The sequence below is a fragment of the Rousettus aegyptiacus genome, unplaced genomic scaffold, assembly GCF_014176215.1.
Source record: "Rousettus aegyptiacus isolate mRouAeg1 unplaced genomic scaffold, mRouAeg1.p scaffold_m13_p_4, whole genome shotgun sequence".
NCBI classification, from domain to species: Eukaryota; Metazoa; Chordata; class Mammalia; order Chiroptera; family Pteropodidae; genus Rousettus; species Rousettus aegyptiacus.
The window spans coordinates 70,663,232-70,682,284 of NW_023416307.1; the positions used below are offsets into that span (position 1 = coordinate 70,663,232).

Here is a 19,053-nt window from a genome sequence, read left to right on the forward strand (position 1 = left end):
TCTCAAATTTGTCTCACTTAAAATATTAAGTATTTAATAAGTGAATATTGAATGTCTCATCATTCAGGTTCAATAGAAAGAAAAGTGTAAAAAAACTGATAGAAACATTTGTGGATTCAGCAAAGAGGGAGTCAGATTTTTTACCTTCAAAATGGCTTTGAGGTTAGCGGTAAAATGTAATTATATTTTAAAATACCTATGTATTCTATAAAGGGATGGTGGTAAACAAAAATTCTCAATTAGCATAGAATTCTACTTCTCTTTTCTATAAAAATATAAACCAATTATCCATGGAATATAAAAGATCATAAAGATAAAGGCATTTGGAAGTTACGTTATGAAGAGAGCCAATTCCGATAACTTAAATTAAGAGAGTTAGTTATCTGCCTTCATCAACCAAACTACATAATTCTTAGATGTCCACTATGATAAGAGAAAATCTGTAAAACTCCATACATTAAGTAGCTATTATCTAGTCTTAGATTTAAAGAAAACTTGAAATTCTATAAAATGGGCAATAATGTTTTTTGATCTTACCATTCAAAAATACCTATGATCTAAAAATGTTACTGGAGATGGAGATACCTATACACAGAAGGATGTGTCCTGAGAGTCCCCAGATTTCCTCATAGGAACACCTTAAAAGAACAGACACACAGAGCATCCTGCATTCATCTAAGCAAGGCATTGCCACTCCCAGTCCATAGTCACCACTGCAGCCCCCTACCTCTTCTCTGGGAACAGCCTATGTGCTTTGTTATATGAAGGCTGACCAGGGTCATCAAACACGAAGATCGAAGATCGGACTTGGAATGAGGGCTGCAGACCTATTCATGCAATCGTTAGATTGTTAACGACTTCAAGTCATTCCCTCCTGAAAAGCATCTTCAAGATCTCATTCTCTCAACTCCTAGCTGAGGATAAAGCAACTGCAATTCAGTGATAGGTAAAGCACACGCACTCACACACACACACAAAAGCTGCTACTGTAACATCTGCACACACATGCATGCACTCATGTGAATTCATCTAACCGCTTAAGAAAAATAATGAACAAAAATATGCAAACAGAATTAATGGTTTCTATAATATTTAAAACAAATGTAATCACCAAATCATATTAATAAGGCAATGATCTGGCAATAAAATATGGAAATATCCCAATAAATAGCCTTAGCCAGGTGACTTGTTTCTTCCGAACTGAAAGTTTAGGCTTTAGCAAAATCAGAGACCACTACCAGTAGAACTTTCAGCAACATTTTTATCCATTGAACCTCTTTGGTTCAGTTACTTTGTTTCTATTCCAAAACTAAATTCCATTTTTTAAGAGTAAAAGAATGACAGCGAATTCAAGAGAAAAGGAACAATCTGGGAGAAAGAAAATAAGTAAACTTATTAACTGAACTTTTTCTAAATAAGAACTATAGCATATAGAAACATGAGCTGGCAGGTCAGCATAACAAGGAATTTCATTATTACTTATAGCTGAGATTCTTAAATAGCTAACACTATATTCTTATACAATCTTCAAGAAACATTACGTTGACCCTAAAATTAGAGATGTGATATTTTCACATGAGCTACATAATTTTCTACACACAATGTTGATGGAGTCAGTACAGGTAAAGAGGCCAAAAATTCACTTTGTCAAACAGATTCAATATTCTATGAGAATAAGCACAATAAATTTAGCCCACAGAAAAATATTATATTATGTCTAGAAGAAAAGATCAAGTGACATGATATTAACATTCATTTTCCACAAGAAAAAAAAAATGTCTGATTTTACCAATAAAGCATTACATCTGCTGCTTCCATTTCATAGCTACTAAAGGCTAAGGGCAAGGAAGAGTCTCCAAAATAATGGCAAGGGTTAGAAAATCAGTGGGAATTGTTCCTCCTCCAAACTACAGTGATGTTCACTTTTAAGACTGATGAATTTAAATGCCAAAAAGCTTTAGTTCTGATCACCTCTAATTTGGGGGGCAGAAAAAATGAAAACCATATACATTTGTGAAGATAAAATAGAATTTCAAATATAAGAGTTTCCTAACTTCCTATTTTGGCCTTAAAATTCACTTCTTAGAACAACGGGCCACACACTCACTTAGAACTATGTACAGGTCATCTAGTAATTTAAAGACAGCAATGTGAAAGTCCAGACCAGCTGAATAAGTTTGTTCATGCAATTCACCCAGTCTGTGAGCATTGCTAAAATATGCTGAATATAGCATGTCTGCAGCTCTTTGTGGGAGGTCAGCATACATGGAGGTTTCCATACTCTTTATGGAGAAAATTACAGGCCAAATGTGTCCTCAGAATCTATAGAAAAGAGAAATTAGAACAATAATCCACTGTGCCCACAGAACTTACATGAGTGTGAACCTATGTCCAAGTCAGGAATGAAATCTGATTGGTCTATAAGCCAGTCATGTTGCTTTCCTTCCTTCTGACAATTCTGGACAAAAGACTACAGACACAACTTTGGGTGGATGGTGAGGGAGGTGGAGAGTTATGGGAAAGGTCTCCCTACTCCTTAGGAGAAACCAGAAGAGATGATCCTTTTCCTACCTCTAGGTGTTATATGTCTGGATGTGATGCCTAGAACTGCATCTTGCTACCAGAGTGATGATAAAGCCATCCAGGGGAAGAGGCCTGAGCCACAAGAAACCAGAGAAGCAGAAACAACATGACATGTCTAGAGGCTGCTCTAGATTTAGATTTTGGTTGTGAGATGATATGTTTCACCACTGTTCAAGTCAAAGGGAATCCAAGTTTTCTGTTGACTCCAGCTGGAAGCATCCTAGCTAATGTGTCATTTCTTTTTGGTTACTCAAATTCTATATTACTTGGAGGACAGATCTCAATGAAAGCAAATAAGTTAAAGTCACCATATGCTGGGAGCTCATGTGAAGCCATCTTACATTACATGGTATTTTATACAAAATTAGAGACTTGCCTAGTGCTCTGTCAAAAGTTCCTAAATTTAAGATGGGGTCACCTTCCTGAAAGTGTCATCATTCCAGTAAAATAATTTCCTCTGAAGCACCTGGAATGAGATTTCAATGATATTGGATTTCTCACAGTCCTCAGTAAACTATAGAGAAAGCTTCCTTTAACTCTCTTAAATCATCTCTCTTTACACTGGACTCTGACTAATAGGTGTTTGCCTAAACTAAAGAGTAACAACTGTGAAAAATCAGGAAAGTAATTACGTTTAATAACAACATAATCAATAAGTGGAAGTAGATTATAGCTATCCTAGGTAGCAGACCTGTATTTCTACTAATGGCCCTAACAAAGACTAAAACTTAATTGTTCTTATATTTGAGACAATTTTTATATTATTTGGAAGCTGAAAAATCACTGGTCAATTAGTACCTTGAACAATGAATGGAAACACTGAGATGCAAAACCTTAAGAGGTTAAACTAAAACTCCATTTTTTTTTTTTTTAATATATAAAGGACCAAACACTTGGCTCCAATATATTAATTTAAAATATCTTCTTTTAGGTGTTTCCTACATAGTTTTCAGTATAGATTATATTGTTAATGTCCATTTTCTGAGAGTGAAATTGATTAGCTACTCTAAGCTACTGTCTCACTAAAACAAATAAAGTGCCAAATAAAAAGTATAAAGTATACATCCCTGAGATGGCAATTTACTAAGGAATGAATATTCAAAGGCCAAAGACTGAATAAAAGTGAAAGCCCAGTGAGGTAAGCAAATTACCAAAGCTGGCTTTTGCTTTGAGATCATGTTTTATACTCTGTGAACTTAAATTTTAGTTCTTATGAAATAACAGGGCACAGAAAACAGGACAAAGCCCAGAGTCCCCCGAGCCCCACATAAAGCTGAGAGTGCAAAATGCTAAACCATTAGCGTAAAGGTGACTTAGAAAAAAAACCTACCTCTAGGAACTGTAAGGAAAACGTCTTTTCTTGAACTATGGCATTGGGAGTAAGGGGAGAAATAAACTCCACTGAAAATTGTAAAAACAAACTAGGCCACATGAGAATTTGCAGCCCAAATTCATACGGACTAGGTGGTCCAAAAACAAAACAAAACAAAACAAAACCCACAAAAGCCCTGAGCCTAGATATTCAGAACTGAAAATACCCTCTAGTATCTGGCAAAAATAAATGTATACCCTCTTTAGAGTATGCCACCTTCAACCCAATTTACAGGACAACCACATGGAATTCCCACATATAACATTCTAAGATGTATGAGTTCATATTTAAAAATTCAAAAACACACTAGAAAATAAGGCATGAAGATTGAAAAGCCAAAGAAATGAAGCAGAATCAAAGCTGCTGGTATTTAAAGACCCCAGACATTTAAACGATCAGACAGAATGTAAAACATATCTAATATGTTAAAAATAAAAAGGGGGATTGAAATTTTTCGTTAAGAGTAACAGACTATTAAAGGCTAAACAGATTAGGAAAAAAAGAGAAACTTTTGGAAATAAAAAATATAACTGCAGATTAGCAATGAGAATTAGTGGACTGGAAGAAAAACCTGAAGAAATTATAAAATGCAGCTGAAGAGTTAATGAGATGGAACTGAAAAAATAGTTAAAAGATATGAAGAACAGGGTAAAAAGGTCTAACATGTCTGTTTAAAAGATAAGAAGAGAAAAAATTATTCAGAAGCCATATTTGATAAGTTAATATTGGCTGAGAATTTTCTAGAACTGAAGAAAGACAATGACCCACATATTTAGGAATCTCAATGAAACTCAGAAAGGATAAAATAACTCTGTACTTAAGTACCTAATAATAAAATTACAGAATATCAAAGACAAAAAGAGAATTGTAAAAGCAGCCAGAGAGAAAAGAAATGACAATTAGACCAATGACTGACTTCGACAGTAACATCGGAAGCCAGAAGTCAGTGGAATATCTTCTATGTGCTGACAGAAAACAAATGTCAAAGAAAACAAGTGTCACCCTAGAAGCCTATGCTCAAAGTATAAATCCTCTCAGGAACAATGGTAAAAAATAAAGACATCTTCAAATAAATAAAAAGAGCACATGCACAGAGCAGACTTCCAGTAAAGGAACTTTGAAGCGATGCATCTAGAAGGAAAGTGATCCCAGATGGAAGTCTGGAATAAAAGAAGGAATGATGAGCAAAGAAAGTGGTAAACATGTTGGTACATCGAAAGCAACAATGACTAAAAGAATAATATAGAATGATAATATATGACAATAACAATATACAGTTGGAATGGTATACTCAAAGTCAAAGTATTCTAAAGTCCTTAAATTCTTTGGAGGAAGATTAAAATTCTGATCAGCTTTAGACTTTGACAATTTAACTTGTGAGGTAGCCAGTTTTTAGTTTGATGAAGTAACAAATCCCTGGAGCTGTTCAGCACCAACTGATGACAACTGAAAAAGAGATGGAGTTTTGACTCAAGAGCGAATGGAATATTAAGGGTAGACGCATGACTTTTGACATCCCTTCCAATTCTATATTTTATGATGTAGATTGGCTGCCCACTGACATAAATTATAATATGATAGCTAATGTACAGAATAACCGGTTGGCAAGCATGTAAGATAATGGTGTTAAATGATAACAAAATTAATATTAAACGTCTAGACCTCTCCATTAAATTTTTGGCCAGGGTGGTCAACAAATGGCCAATCTTTGTGGCTTGAGTTGATTACCACGCAATATACAGATATTCAATTTGAAAGAAATGCAACAAAAAGATTGCACTGGTAACCAATAAAGTAGATGACTATTTCATTAATGCTCCAAATTAGTTCTGTAGTTAGTATAAATCTAGGTAAATTACTCCAATATTAATTAGGATTTCAGATACACTCTTTTTGTCAGTTCTAATCACATTGTTTAGGCTATTTTTTGATTTTTCATGTTTTCCAACAGAGATATACAAACCCATAAAACATAGCAGCTGAGTCATCAATTTATTATTGACCTTGGGGCTAGTCCTTTAGTCTCTCTGAGCTTGAATGATCTCATCTATTTAAAAAGTGGGAACACGGGGCAGCAATAGGTAGAGCAAATGTTTTCTATGGCCTTTCTACACTCTAAAATGTGGTTTTATGAAGCAATCATCCTTCATAATAAAACTCAAAGCACATTTCTTATTCTTAATTTGTTCAATATTTTTCCCAGTGAAGACGTTTTTAGCCATAATACAGGGAATTGAAGCATTTAGTCTATAACACCACTACTGACTGCTCTATGCGACAGTTTAATTCTTTCCCTTTGGGAGTTGGAAGAAGTTGCTGAACTGAAGGAAAGGATTTTACAAATAGAAGTCACCTTCACATCAAACAATAATAAACTGTAAAATGATGGACAAAGCAGAATTGGGGACAGGAGGGCAGATTTAAAAATGTCTCTTTTATAAAACAATCTTAGAATAAGCCATTTTACTCCCAATTTTCTTTACTTCCTAGATGCTTTATTTCCTCAGGGCTTCTAAACCCATTTCAAGGAGTCTACATGATTAAAAGTTAGTTCTCATGCATTGCTGCATTTGAGTTACCAGTGATAAAAGAAAACAAATACTAAATTTAACTTACCCATTTATTTTACCCTTAGTTGGCCAACTATTCCAATAACATTCTAAACAGTTTCAATGACTTCCAACTAATAAAACCCAAAGGTCTTTTTTCATAAATATTTACACTGAAATCAAGCTCCACAACTACACAGAAAATTAATCAGTTTTTTTTTTTCAATGTATTACTTAAAACAGATAAGGTGTACAAACTATTTGACAAAGTCCCTTTAAAAATGGACTGGACAAAACATTGAGAACAATCTGTACTGGCAAGGGACAAAGAAGATGATCTAATAGGTCTTTTCCGTCTCTAATTTCTGTGATTCGAGGATTTTTTTACTCCTCCTGTAAAACTTGTGAGTTCAACAATTTCTCAAAACTATTATTAGTTACCAAGGAAACGCGAAATGTTTCCCGGAATAAATAAGCAAACGGACTGGACCTAAATAGCAGGCTTTTCCTAATTCTCATTTAAAAATCTAATGGTGGTGGCATATTATCAAGTCTTCATTCTCTCCAAGTCTTTCTGCTCAAGCTCACCAGAGTCCCATAACCAACTCATAGCATCCCATGTAAACAAAGACCACAAGGTCTCTCTCTGATCAACAGAAAACTTCCCTGCTTCACTTGGTGAAGAACAAATACAATGTCAATATCAGGGGAAAGCAGGCAGTGATTGGCTTTATGACTATCATTTCTAGGGAAAATATGCAAATATGCACTTTTAAATAATCCAATATCTACAGAAAAGCCATGAACATGATTACATATATACATATACACACATATATAATGGTAAAAAGACACACAATACACACATATGCTCACAATATGAAACAATTATGTTTAACAAATGCTTAGAAAAAGACTTTTTAAAAAGAAACACAGTACACTGAATTGTTAACAGTTGGCAATACTCACATAGTAGGACCAGGTGTAAAATATCTTCTACTTTTCTACATTTTGCAAATTACCATGGGCACTGAACTATTTTAAAATTAATTTTAAAGCCACAAAATATCATTCATTTTAATGTTAATAAAGGGCTGCCATTCCCTAATATGACCACTGACATTGTTCCTATAATCAGCCCAAGTTAGCTCTCAAGGGTATTGGTCCCTATGCTAAAGTCAAAGTTAGCTGAAGTATAACTACGAAGTTGAAGGGTCGCTAGAAACTTTACGGACTAGGGAGGCTAAGGACAGGAGACCTGTGCTACAGATTAGTGAGAGGATCTATATGTAAATCTAAGTTTACTGCAGGCCATTAACTTCTGGTAAAAGGCTATCAGTGCACAGTGGAAGTGCCATGCTGCCTAGGGATGTGGTATATTTTGTGTGGGCATTTACATGTACAGAGTTAGGCAGATGCCACCTGGGGGACAGAAAGCAGAGTGAAAGGTTAGTTAGAAAACTGATTTCCCTTTCACGGAGAGGTGTTTTTACCCCCAGATTTCCCTATTGGCTGCCCCTTCTACCATTGCCCACCTGTGTGTTCAGTCCCTTCATCCTTCTTCATAAATTGTATGGCAGCAGAGGAGAGATCAGCACTGTATCCATAGCAGGTTTGCCCACTCCTCAGAGGCAAAGCTGCTCTGCAAGAAGGCTGCCGGTGAGGTGTCAGAATATTCCATGCCAAAAGCTCACACTCTGACCAGTTGACTGTAGCCTAATGCGATGCAGGAGCACAGAATTCTGCCTCTTCCCATGCCGTCCTGGGAACTGGCCCTGCTCTGTTCAGCTTCTCATACAGGACCATGCCCATAATGAGAACTGTTGTTCTTTGCATGTTACAGTGTTTCCACATATACTATTTCATAGAGATAAAGGAGCAAATGTGTCACAAAGTTAGCGTTACCATCCTGTATGTAGCCTGCAGCAGAGCTTTCAGAGAGAGTGCGCATCACCCCTTAACTGATGAAAGAACCAGCAGTGAAAATTATGGGGAGCTGCAAGAAAAGTTCACTTAATTATGACAGCTGCTTCTCCGTCACTTGTTTGGATGACTGAAAGACTTCACCAGTCACAAGAAGAAACAAAGGCAGGGAGACAGGACATGAAAGAGAGGAAGAGTGGTCACTTCATAAAGAGGAACTAGCTTTGATGTGCTTAGTAACATGTTAATAGTATTTTAAAACAGTTAACTAACAATGACACTGTGGACATTACAAACACTACTTGCTGTGGTCACTGTAATAACCTGGCATTAGCTTGAACTATGGGAAACTGCTGAAATTCAAATGTTTTTGACTACCTAACAAAAGTGACTTCACACAGTTCAATCGACTTGATATATCCCAGTTTCCAGCCTTGTTGCCTATAGGCCCTTCTTCCACATTAGAAAGCAATTAGCTTGGTAGGAAAATTCCTTTGTACTATTTCCAATAAACAACTTAAAGCTATTCCTGGTTTGGATCATAAATTCAGATTACTAATTGTAGAAAAGACTTTAATTCGTAGGTATGCTTATTTGTAGAAAATTCTGATTATAAAATAAGAAGAGTCATATAGCAATCAGACTTTAGAAACGGGAAGTAAAATTTTTCTCTGCCAGGACTGAGGCACAGTGGTCATAACTCTATTTATTCTTTTCATAATAAATATGTCAAACCAAGAGAAAAAAAATTACACCTCAAAGAGAATATTTTACTGAACCCAAGGTTTGTGTGCTCAGTACTTCAAAAGGCCCAAATTCAAAATATCAGTTTGGAGTAAGGAAAGGTTGGTTGGTTGAGAAGGCACCAACTGAGAAAACAGACCTAATGGTGCCTCAAATCCATTTTGCTTGCTCAACTAGGTTAGGGTTTTTAAGGGGTTAGGGGAACACCTATGTGGAAGAGCTGGTGGGGCAAGTTTTAATTGGAGAACTTGGGAACTTGGCCATTTATTTTAAAGGGTGTCAGCACTGGACCCTCTGGGACAATGGACCCTTCATTTTCTGAAAGGGTTCCAGTATTCGAGTTCCAGTTATGCCTTGGTCCTGTGGTTTCCTTCATATGTGTGGGGTGGGTACAGTTGGAGGTGAAAGTTCTCACCGCTGTGCATGCTTTGGCTGTATAACATGCAGTTTTGGTCTATTGTTTCTGAAAAGCAACCCAGTATCTTGTTAAACGGGATAGAATCATTTTGAGCTGGTTCTGTGGTCACAAATGTTGGTAGAAAGAGGGAAGGAAATAAATATCTACTAAGTCGATTCATGTGGCTGATAAAGCACAATGCCAATGGCTGGCTGGAGCTTGTGATACAAGACTCAGGGTGCTCTTGTGTCAAAGATCCCCCTTCTTCAAGACCTCTGACTTAACATCTGTTGGAAAATTATCATAATATTCTAATATTATTAGAACAAGACATGTTGCCAACATCCTCAAGAAAACTGTCTTAGTAAATATACAAATCCATTGTGAACAACACTCCCTGAAGTTATTCAGTACACAATCGGGGTGGCCTGGTACGCGACCTACAAAGAGGTGAGTCTTGGTTTTCCTAGTTTACCGTTCTGTCCGGAAAACAGAGATACAAACTTCTCAATTAAATCAGAACATTTCTTTACCAACAAAACCTTTGAGAGATTCTGAACAAACCATTAACGGAAGACAAGACTAAGGCTGGTTCAAATCCCTGCTTTTTAAAATTTTACTAGCAGTGTGATCTTAGTCAAGTCATTTTACTCTTCCAAATGTCTTTCTTCATCTGAAAAGTATGATTAATACAACCTCCAAATGTGTTGTGCAGATTAAATGATGGAATTCACGTTAGAGCAGTAAGCGCAGTGACCGGCATAAATTTGAATTAAAAGCTCAACAAATGAGAGCTAATATTGATTCCTGAAGAAAGTGGTCACATACCACAACCTCAGTTGCAACACTAAGTCATAGCTGGGTCAGAAACCAGTATTTTAGGAAGTAGCGGCACCAAGGAAAGAATGCAAGGCACAGGAATCCTAATATTCTTTTCTCTTGCCTCAAGAGCCCTAGACAACTCTCGTATCCACTTAACTTCTCTATTCTTTAGTAACCCCAGATAAAGAATAGGAAGAAACAATACTGTAAAAATATTTTAAAGGGGGACTGGGAAGTCAAAAGAATGACTATAAATCCAAAGCATGGGTACAAAAACATGAGAAATAAAAGGCAGTGTCAAATGTTAAGAAACATTTACCCATCAGACGGGAAAAGGATGCAAAACAACTTACAAAAATACTGGCATTGGTGTAAATGTCCTTTATGTTACCAGTTTGGAGCTGAGATTCAGGTGTTTGCTTCATGCAGCACTCATAAGTCATTTCATCTCATTTGTAATAAATCAAATCTAGCATCAAAGTCTCAAAAAGGATGTTTAATAAGCACAAAGTATGCAGAAACTAAAAAAGATTCTAATGTACTTTACAAGTACAAAATAGATAATAAAACCCAACAAACCAACACCTAAAAGGTTAATACAAAACTGCAAATCAAATATTAAATTTTAAGTTCAGTTGAAGTTAAGTTCAGTCATTCGCTTCTCTGAAAATAGTATATATGAAAAACAGGGGTTAGTTTAATTTAGGCTTCTCAGTGGACAAGTGGAGTGATCTAGAAGTGAGCCCACAGTTTAACAAAGATGACACATTTATTTTTGCGCCTTGCATCTTTCTGCATACCATTTCACTCACTACATTCTCTACAGCCACACTTTCTCCACCCACACTAAGGAAAAGAAACACACTATTTTCATTATTCCTGTTTAAAAAAACATATGGAAACAATAATACTATAGACATACGTACATCATAATAGGAAGCAATCCTATCTTAATGTAATTTTAAAAGTTATATAGACTCAAGTTATTAAAACTACTCAATTCATTTGAAGCTTGCAAATAAGGCAGCCACGTATCTAATTTATTTAGCAGATTCATATCGTTGGCTAGGCCTTTAAGAGATTGCTTCTCTTATTGATGTGCCAAGTAATTAGGAGGCTAATTCTCATTTATCAAAAAAAGGATTTATATAAGTAAATATGCCCCACACTAGAGGGTCACATGCTTAATTTAGCCACATTTAATCAGTTTCCTTTTCCTTCTCACGTCTTTTTTTATTTTGTTTGCTGGTAGAAGAGAACAACCGGATTAAAACTGGTTTTAAAGTTTTATTTTTATACTTGATCTTGAAAGTACAGTACAAAACATTTAAGTTCTTTAATAAATATTTTCCCTGCCAAATATGCGAATTAGTTTTAACTACTTTCATTAAAACACAGGCAAGCAGAAATGAGGAACGAGGAGGTTCTTTAAGGAGAAACACTGAAAAAATAAAATTTCATCTGGCCTTCCCATCATCACTTGAAGAATTGTTTGGTAGTTACATCATCAGGAAATAAAATACTATCCTCTGAGGACCCCTACTCTTTACAAAAAGGAAAGAGGAGGTTTGAAGTCTAAATCGCCCCCAGAGATCTCGAGGGGGCGGGGCGGGGGAAGGCTCTGGCTTCCTTCTCCCTTCTCCCCCGCCCCCCAGCAACCAAAAAACAAACGTAACAAAAACCTATTTACAAAAGTTTAAATAAGAATAGCAGATGTGTATTTAAGAATCCGAAGCAATAACAGAAGCTTTAGAGTCCCAGAGGGAAAAAAGTTACAAGCGAATCGACCATGACCCCCAATGACTTGGTTTGCCCGGCAGGAGGGCGCCGGCGTCCCCGGCCCGCCGCCCATAGCTCTCTGCGGGGAGCCTGGGACCCAGGGTCGGTTCACACGGTCTGAGCGTCGGCGGAGCCAGGGCGCGCTGCTGCGCCGCCGCGGGTCTGGCTGTCACCGGCGCCCCCGCCGCCCGCGCCGCACACGCGGAGCGCCTTATAAGGCAGCGCAGTGACGTAACGCCCATAGGCCGGGCGCGCTCCGCGCCCCGCTCGCATTGTTCGGGCGACTCCCGGAGCGCGCACAGCCCGCTCGCAGCGCAGCGCGACTGCGGCCCCCGCCCGGTCCCGCGCCGGCAGCCCAGGTAAGCTCGGGAAAGCCGCTCTGCTCCAACAAGGGGCACTGATGTCAGAGAGCCATGTAGTCCGTAGGTGGCTTTTAAAGTTATCAGCATCATGAACTGCAGACAGGTTTTAAAAAGCGCGTCCAATGAACTCTAGGTTCAAAACCTTTTCCAACTCCCACAAAACTTCTAAGTAAAAGTTTTCTTCCCCGGAGAAAACAGATTTGGGATTTAATTTTAAATGTTACGAGGTGGGGATTTACTTGCGTATTGCATACGCTTTCTTTCCAAATGAGCTACCCATTGAATCCTGCCTGTATTAAGAAATCTTTGGGGAAAGGGTGAGGGGAGTATATTGTAATACAACAACTCTATTTCATGATCTTTCTCGAACCAAAACTCCTTTAAGTCTTAAAAGAGCGGAGTGCGAAATACTGCCACATGGTAGTGGATTTGTTAATGACCACCTTCCCACCCCTCAATCCGCCTTTTGTAAATCTTCATATGAAAGGCTAGAAAACTGTTAGGAATACATCTTGTAATTAGGATGACTCTAACTTAAAAAGTAAAACACTTTTTAAGCTTCAAAACAATCTTACAAATGCTATTCTGTCTAAAAAGTATATGTCAATTTGTACAAGGAAGTAACTATCACAGTTTTGAGTTAACTTTTCACTTCAACTCCAGTCAGTGGATAGACGACAAACTACACTGAAACTTAAAGGTAAAGCTAGTTTCTCTAGAGTTATATTTTGGACAATAGTTTATTATGTACAAATACTAATTTAAAAGGTAAAGCCTATAGAAGAATCTTGTCAATCACTGGCATTTTGATTCATAATTAGTTACATCTAAATCCTGAACAGGCTATTATTATAAATGAAACCTTACAGTATGAACACCTGGTAAATGCTGAAAATCTACATAGTTTAATTTTCCAAATAAAAATCAGAGGAATTAAAAATAAAATATGCTGTGTCAAGTTTAAAACATTGGAATAGAAGATGAAACACTGATTTATCACCCAAACTTTATTTGGTCTGAACATATATGTAAAATAGAACTTAAGAAATGTGTGACAGAATTATTTCTTTTTAAATAGCCTCTGTTTATCATTTGAAAAAAACATTTGTATATGCTTAAAATCTGGGATATATCTGTGTTTCAAGTAATTGCTGTGGTTGACTTTTTTAAAGTTTATGACATGGTGCCTACCATTTTATCTTCATAGTAGTTTTGTTTCGTTTGCTAATTTTGTTTAGCGCAATGCAAGACTTTGGTTGTAGTATTCTAAAAGCAAAATTATATGTTACTTGGCCTGAAGGTAGGCTAGATAAATTGCATGTTAGTACCAAGAATAGAATTTCCCTAAAACTATTATTTCAAATCTAGGGAAGCCTATCTTAATAAGAAAAAGTGGGGCCAACACCCAGGTCACTGTAGAGAAGTATGGAATATGCAATAAAAAAGTTGTTTATTTGATATAGGCTGTAATTGGAAACTAAAAAATTCCTGCCTTGAGTAAAAGGTATTCCACTCTTTTGAATCTAATAGAGAAGGTGGGAAACAGAAACTATCAATTATTGTTTCAGCTATGTCCAAAGTACCATCCGTACCATAAATTGTACCTCAACTGCTGAAAATCATAACCTCTATCAAAGCTCTAACAGCTGTTTCCCAGTCTGCATTTTATTTTTTTTAAACAGGCAATCATCAATTTAAAAAATTTTTTTTAAATGACAGAGTTCAATATTCCATATTTTTCCCCATTTATTAACTTACAACCAGGTTCAAGTAATAATCACCAATCGAGACCCCTTTTAAAACTCAAATAAGATTTATTGGGATACATAATCTCATGGTGGCCCTCTGAGTGAGCATTTCTTAGTCTTTGGGCTAAACTACATTATGGAAAAAATGCTAGAATGAATGTGAATTTTTACATTTTCAAATAAAGCATATATTAATTTTATGCTTAATTAAATTCATTTGCCCTTTTATGGTGATTAACTGTTAAGCCACTGGTATTTTTGTGATATTTTCCTAATGCTATGATGGAGTCAATAGTAACAGCCAATATAAAAACACAAATCAAGCTTTGAGCTTCTTAATTTTCAAGTACATTTGTAATTCTCATTAATTTGCTTTCTTAAAAGGCTATAAATTTTGTTTTAGGGGGTTTTGCTGTTCTTTCCCCTTCCAGAAAAGTTCCTTTGGTAATAAATGGATTTTGAAGTAAAATAAAAATGGAGAAGGAAGAGTAAAATTCCATTAATTCTTCTTAGGTCATGTTCTCTCTATCTGGTGCTTCAGGGCAAAGCCAATGCTTTTACAAGGTGAATGGAGAAAAAAAAAAGCCTCCTATTTAAGGGAAAAAGGAGGTGGGGGCAGGGAGAAAACTGTTTATAAAAAACTGGATATTGTGGAACAATAATCAGAAGATGTAAAGAAATATTGGTTTCAACCTGCTTCAGAAACAAATCTGTTGTTCACATAGCCAGTCATGATCTTTGAAAACTCTAACATATCTTACCTATCCTCTTGGGCCTATTGTTAATTTTAAATGTTTTTAGAGTTTAGCATATGTTTGACTATGGATTTAGCTTTAATTTAAACTGGTTGTTTAGTTTCTGTAAATTATGTTTAAATGAGGATTTAGAGATGAAGAGACACTGTATATGCAGCCAGCATCACAAACTTTCAAAGAAATATTTCTGTGATTGCTTCTGTCACCATTACAATATTTCTGGGCCACCAACCCTATGCTTAATGTGTGCTACAAAGACTTTAGGACCTCCCCCTCTCTGGTCAGTTTCAACTTGCAATGTTAGGTGTTCTAATTCCTAGCAAATCATCACCATCAGTGTTGTAAATTCTCCCACCTCTCTTTTTCTTAAACACAGAGTTGAGATTCTCCCTGGAATGCACTAACATTATCTCTGGGAAAGAAAGTTGGGCAAACAAAAGTCGGAAGGCTCACCAAGGAAAGTCCCTTGAATATTTTTCAGATAGAAGGGAAGCACTCCCTTTTCGTGGCTATTCTCTCAGATGCTTTAGCAGATTATGATAGGACAGAGCAGTTTTAATTCCGAGTCCCAGAACAGAGAATAACACATTAGCAGTGTTCTTTCTCCAATATGACTGTCCTCACATTCCTCATGCCCTATTGGATCCAAAATAAGATTAAATCTTCAGGATACAATTATTATTTTTTTTATAACAAGCTTGAGGAATGATATATTTGTGTGTTGTGGGGGAGTAGCGAGGTATGTAAAGGAAAAGATAGGGTAAGTGTAATATTGGGACAAGTAAGGTTGCAAACAAACATACACCCAATTCCTTGTTTCTGTTTAAGATAAATACTGATTCTACTCTAAAAGAGTTATTATCAGTAAAAGACAGCATATATTACATCAGAATAGCAAACACTCAACTTCACAGATATTAGTTTGAGAAATTCCTTGATAAGTTCTTCTGTATGAATGATGGGATGCCCCAGGACCTAGAGAGTATACATACAAACTCATGTGTGTACACACACACACACACACACACACACACACCCTGACAGGAAATTTTCACAAAAGTTTACAGTTGGAAGAGACCTTGAAGGCCATCTGATCCAAATGCCTCACCTTACAAAAGATGTTTATGTCCACTGTATGACTTGCTTTAGAGACGCAGAGCTACTCAGAGGCAGAGCAAGGGCCCCCTGAATTTTTAAGCTACAGGCTTTGGTTTTTCCTTAAATTAATAGTACGAAGAAGCCCCAGAGGACGTCTTGACACCATAAGTGTTAATTTGGATATAAAACACATTAAAAAAAAAAAGAAAGTAAAAGGTGCGCAGTCTTGTTAATAAGTATAGGCAGCAAGAAAGAGGGAAAGGAGGGAAGTGAAATCAATACAGTTCAACCAAGCTACAACAATGGAAAGGAGGTGATAAGGGGGAGACAGAGAAAACAATAAATGTACTTAAAATGTTCTCTGGGTGATATACTTTCTGCTGTGAAACTGAGAGGTGCCCTGGAAAGAGTATGTGTTCTATAATCAGCTATTTGTGTCTGAACCACTAACTTGACAAGTGACTTCTCTGCATCTTCCACCCGAACATTTTGCACTCCTCAGACTTTACCAACTAGCAGGTTCCCTTTCATATCTTAAAGTAACGCCACACCTTTAAAGCAACCTCCCCTAAAACAGCAGAGGAAGTTACCAATGAAAGTTGTAAGCTCCTGCTGATACTTACTTACCCTGCTTCACTTTCCTTCACACCATGCACTGCTACATGACATCAAATTACACATTAATTGCTTATTTGTTTATTGTCTGTCTCCTGGACTGTAAACTCCTTGAGGGTCAGTTGTGCAACCAATTTATCCCTAGTGCATAGAAAGGTACCCTAGCGATAAGCCAGGATGTTGGATAAATGTACAAACAAATAAATTACAACCTAGAAACTTCTTATTTAGAAAAGAGAATTTCTGAAAACAGTGGGCTAGGGAGGGCGTCTTCAAGATTTCGTTCAGGAGCCCGAAACAAATCGCTCCCACTCTTTGAAGTAACCACATAAAATTGACTTACAAACACAAAAACCAGAAAACAAATCAGGCTCAGATGAAGTCAAGGAATGAAATCTGCTTTATACCATACAGTATCAGCAGACTGTCAGATACTTCTCTCTGCTCTCTGCCTACCTCTACCTACCTTACTTTAACTTCCTCCCAAATAATGAGAATAAAGGTGTTGAAAGAGTACCAGGTGAATCGCTCTGGGGCAGGAAACAGACTTGAAGCAAAATATGAAAGAGTAGAGTATAGTGGTTTTGTCTTTAATGAAAGATAGATTCCTCTGTTTTTCCCTAATCTCTATGTCTCAGCTGAAGGCCTGGAAGATGCAGTCATTGGGCTCAAAACAGCTTGTCCTTATAGTAACCAGAAGCTAGCAGTTTGCCTTTTCCCAAATATACACTTTGATTCCAAAGTCTGTAATGGGTAGTCCAGTGCATCTGCCAGGTTTTACAGGAAAAAAAAAAAAAAAAAGTAATTTTCCTATAATTTCAAAATTAGATAACACCAGTGTCAATTTATAAAGACAGCCTAGGGCTCGTAACTCCTCAGCAGCAGCACACATGTACTGAGTGTCCACCAGGCACTGTGCTAAGCACAAGGCAGGACAAAAGACCCAGCAACTAAGTTCTCTACCCACATCACATCACTATCACAGCTACACCTACTAGCACTGACTAGCATTGTGCCGATGACAAGGACTAATAAGCTCACTAGTGGCTTTTCACAAAGGCTTTAATCATGGTCCAGGGTCCCTGTTCTTTTTTAAGGGACTGATAAAGCAATATAGATAAGACAGGTCAGTTGTACATAAAAATTAAGTAAAGATAAACAATGTGGGACTGTTTAAAAATATATAACAGAATACAGTCATTCGCCAAGCTTATTTACTAGAGACACTAAATTGATATGGACAAATAGTGTTATCTCAATGTTAAGAGTAAAGAGCAGGAATAATAGTTCATAAATCCAAGTTCTACTCTTCTTGGCTCTGCCATCCATTTACTGGGTAAGCTTCCTGTAGCCTTGGCTTCCACAAACCTGTAAAATGGGAACAAGGTTATCCACTGTAAATATGTCTCAATAGTGGGTAAGGACAGAGTAATGGGGCAGTAACCCCAGAGAGAGCTCTGATCAAATAGAGTCAAAGACTATACAAAAACACCAGCTACTAATTGTATCATTACAGAGCCGACTCAGCTAAAGAAAATGGGAAGAATGTGAGGGGGAAAGTCCACACTTAAGCACAGAGGAAAGATTAACATAGCTATAGCACCTAAGTCTGTGAGAACTCCAAATCATTGTACCAAGAGCAGCCTGGAGGATGAGGTCAGCCCTCCAGGATGGGCAGTTCTGACAGAAGCAAATCTGCCAGATTTATCTTATCTCATGGCTCACCAGTCTTGGAACAAAAGTTTAAAGGTGAACTAAGTTTCTTTCTCTCTTTAAAATGCTTTTTTAAAATAAAAACAAAACAAAACAAAAACAGCAAATCAAAATAAAAACAAATCTCTGATTAGAAATCCTAAGAGGAATGTAAAACATTCATCATGTTTGGGTTGACAAGACTTAAGTGTCTGCTGCTATTACATTTGAAGAAAAGGAAGGATCTGTTTGGTGAGACATGAGAAAGTTCCTGGTTTTCTGTTCAAGACAAAGGGCCATGTGGTGAGATGCTGTGCAGGTCCTTAGCCTTAGCTTATTAGTCTGTTACCTGGGAATGGTAGAGGAGGTGAAAAGTAATCCTTTTCTGATAAAAAGATGATCCATTATTTAAAAATAATATTAATTTATTATCAAGGTGGTTAAAAACTTATTTTATTAAAAGAAACACATTATATTTGAGGATGCATATTACCCCTCAGGCTTCTTCACAGCTGGCTACATGGGGCATACGAAGATCTTCCAGACAAAAGTGAGAACAGCCTTGTTAGTGATGTGGGGTCCCGGTCACCTCTCCTAAAAGTACACTTCACAAG

General features: G+C 36.9%; 2 protein-coding genes across 3 annotated transcripts in view; one reads left to right on the top strand and one right to left on the bottom strand.

Annotated features, from left to right (window-relative positions):
* CMSS1 (cms1 ribosomal small subunit homolog) overlaps positions 1-19,053 on the bottom strand; it is a 325,256-nt gene that overhangs the window by 260,380 nt on the left and 45,823 nt on the right. The gene's annotated exons all lie outside the window — the stretch shown is intronic.
* FILIP1L (filamin A interacting protein 1 like) overlaps positions 12,407-19,053 on the top strand; it is a 44,485-nt gene continuing 37,838 nt past the window's right edge. Inside the window, exon 1 of one of the 2 annotated variants that reach the window (XM_016144698.2) lies at positions 12,407-12,528. The gene's annotated coding sequence lies outside the window, so the exon portion shown is untranslated. The remainder of the gene's footprint in view (positions 12,529-19,053) is intronic. The other variant, XM_036219028.1, reaches the window with a different exon arrangement.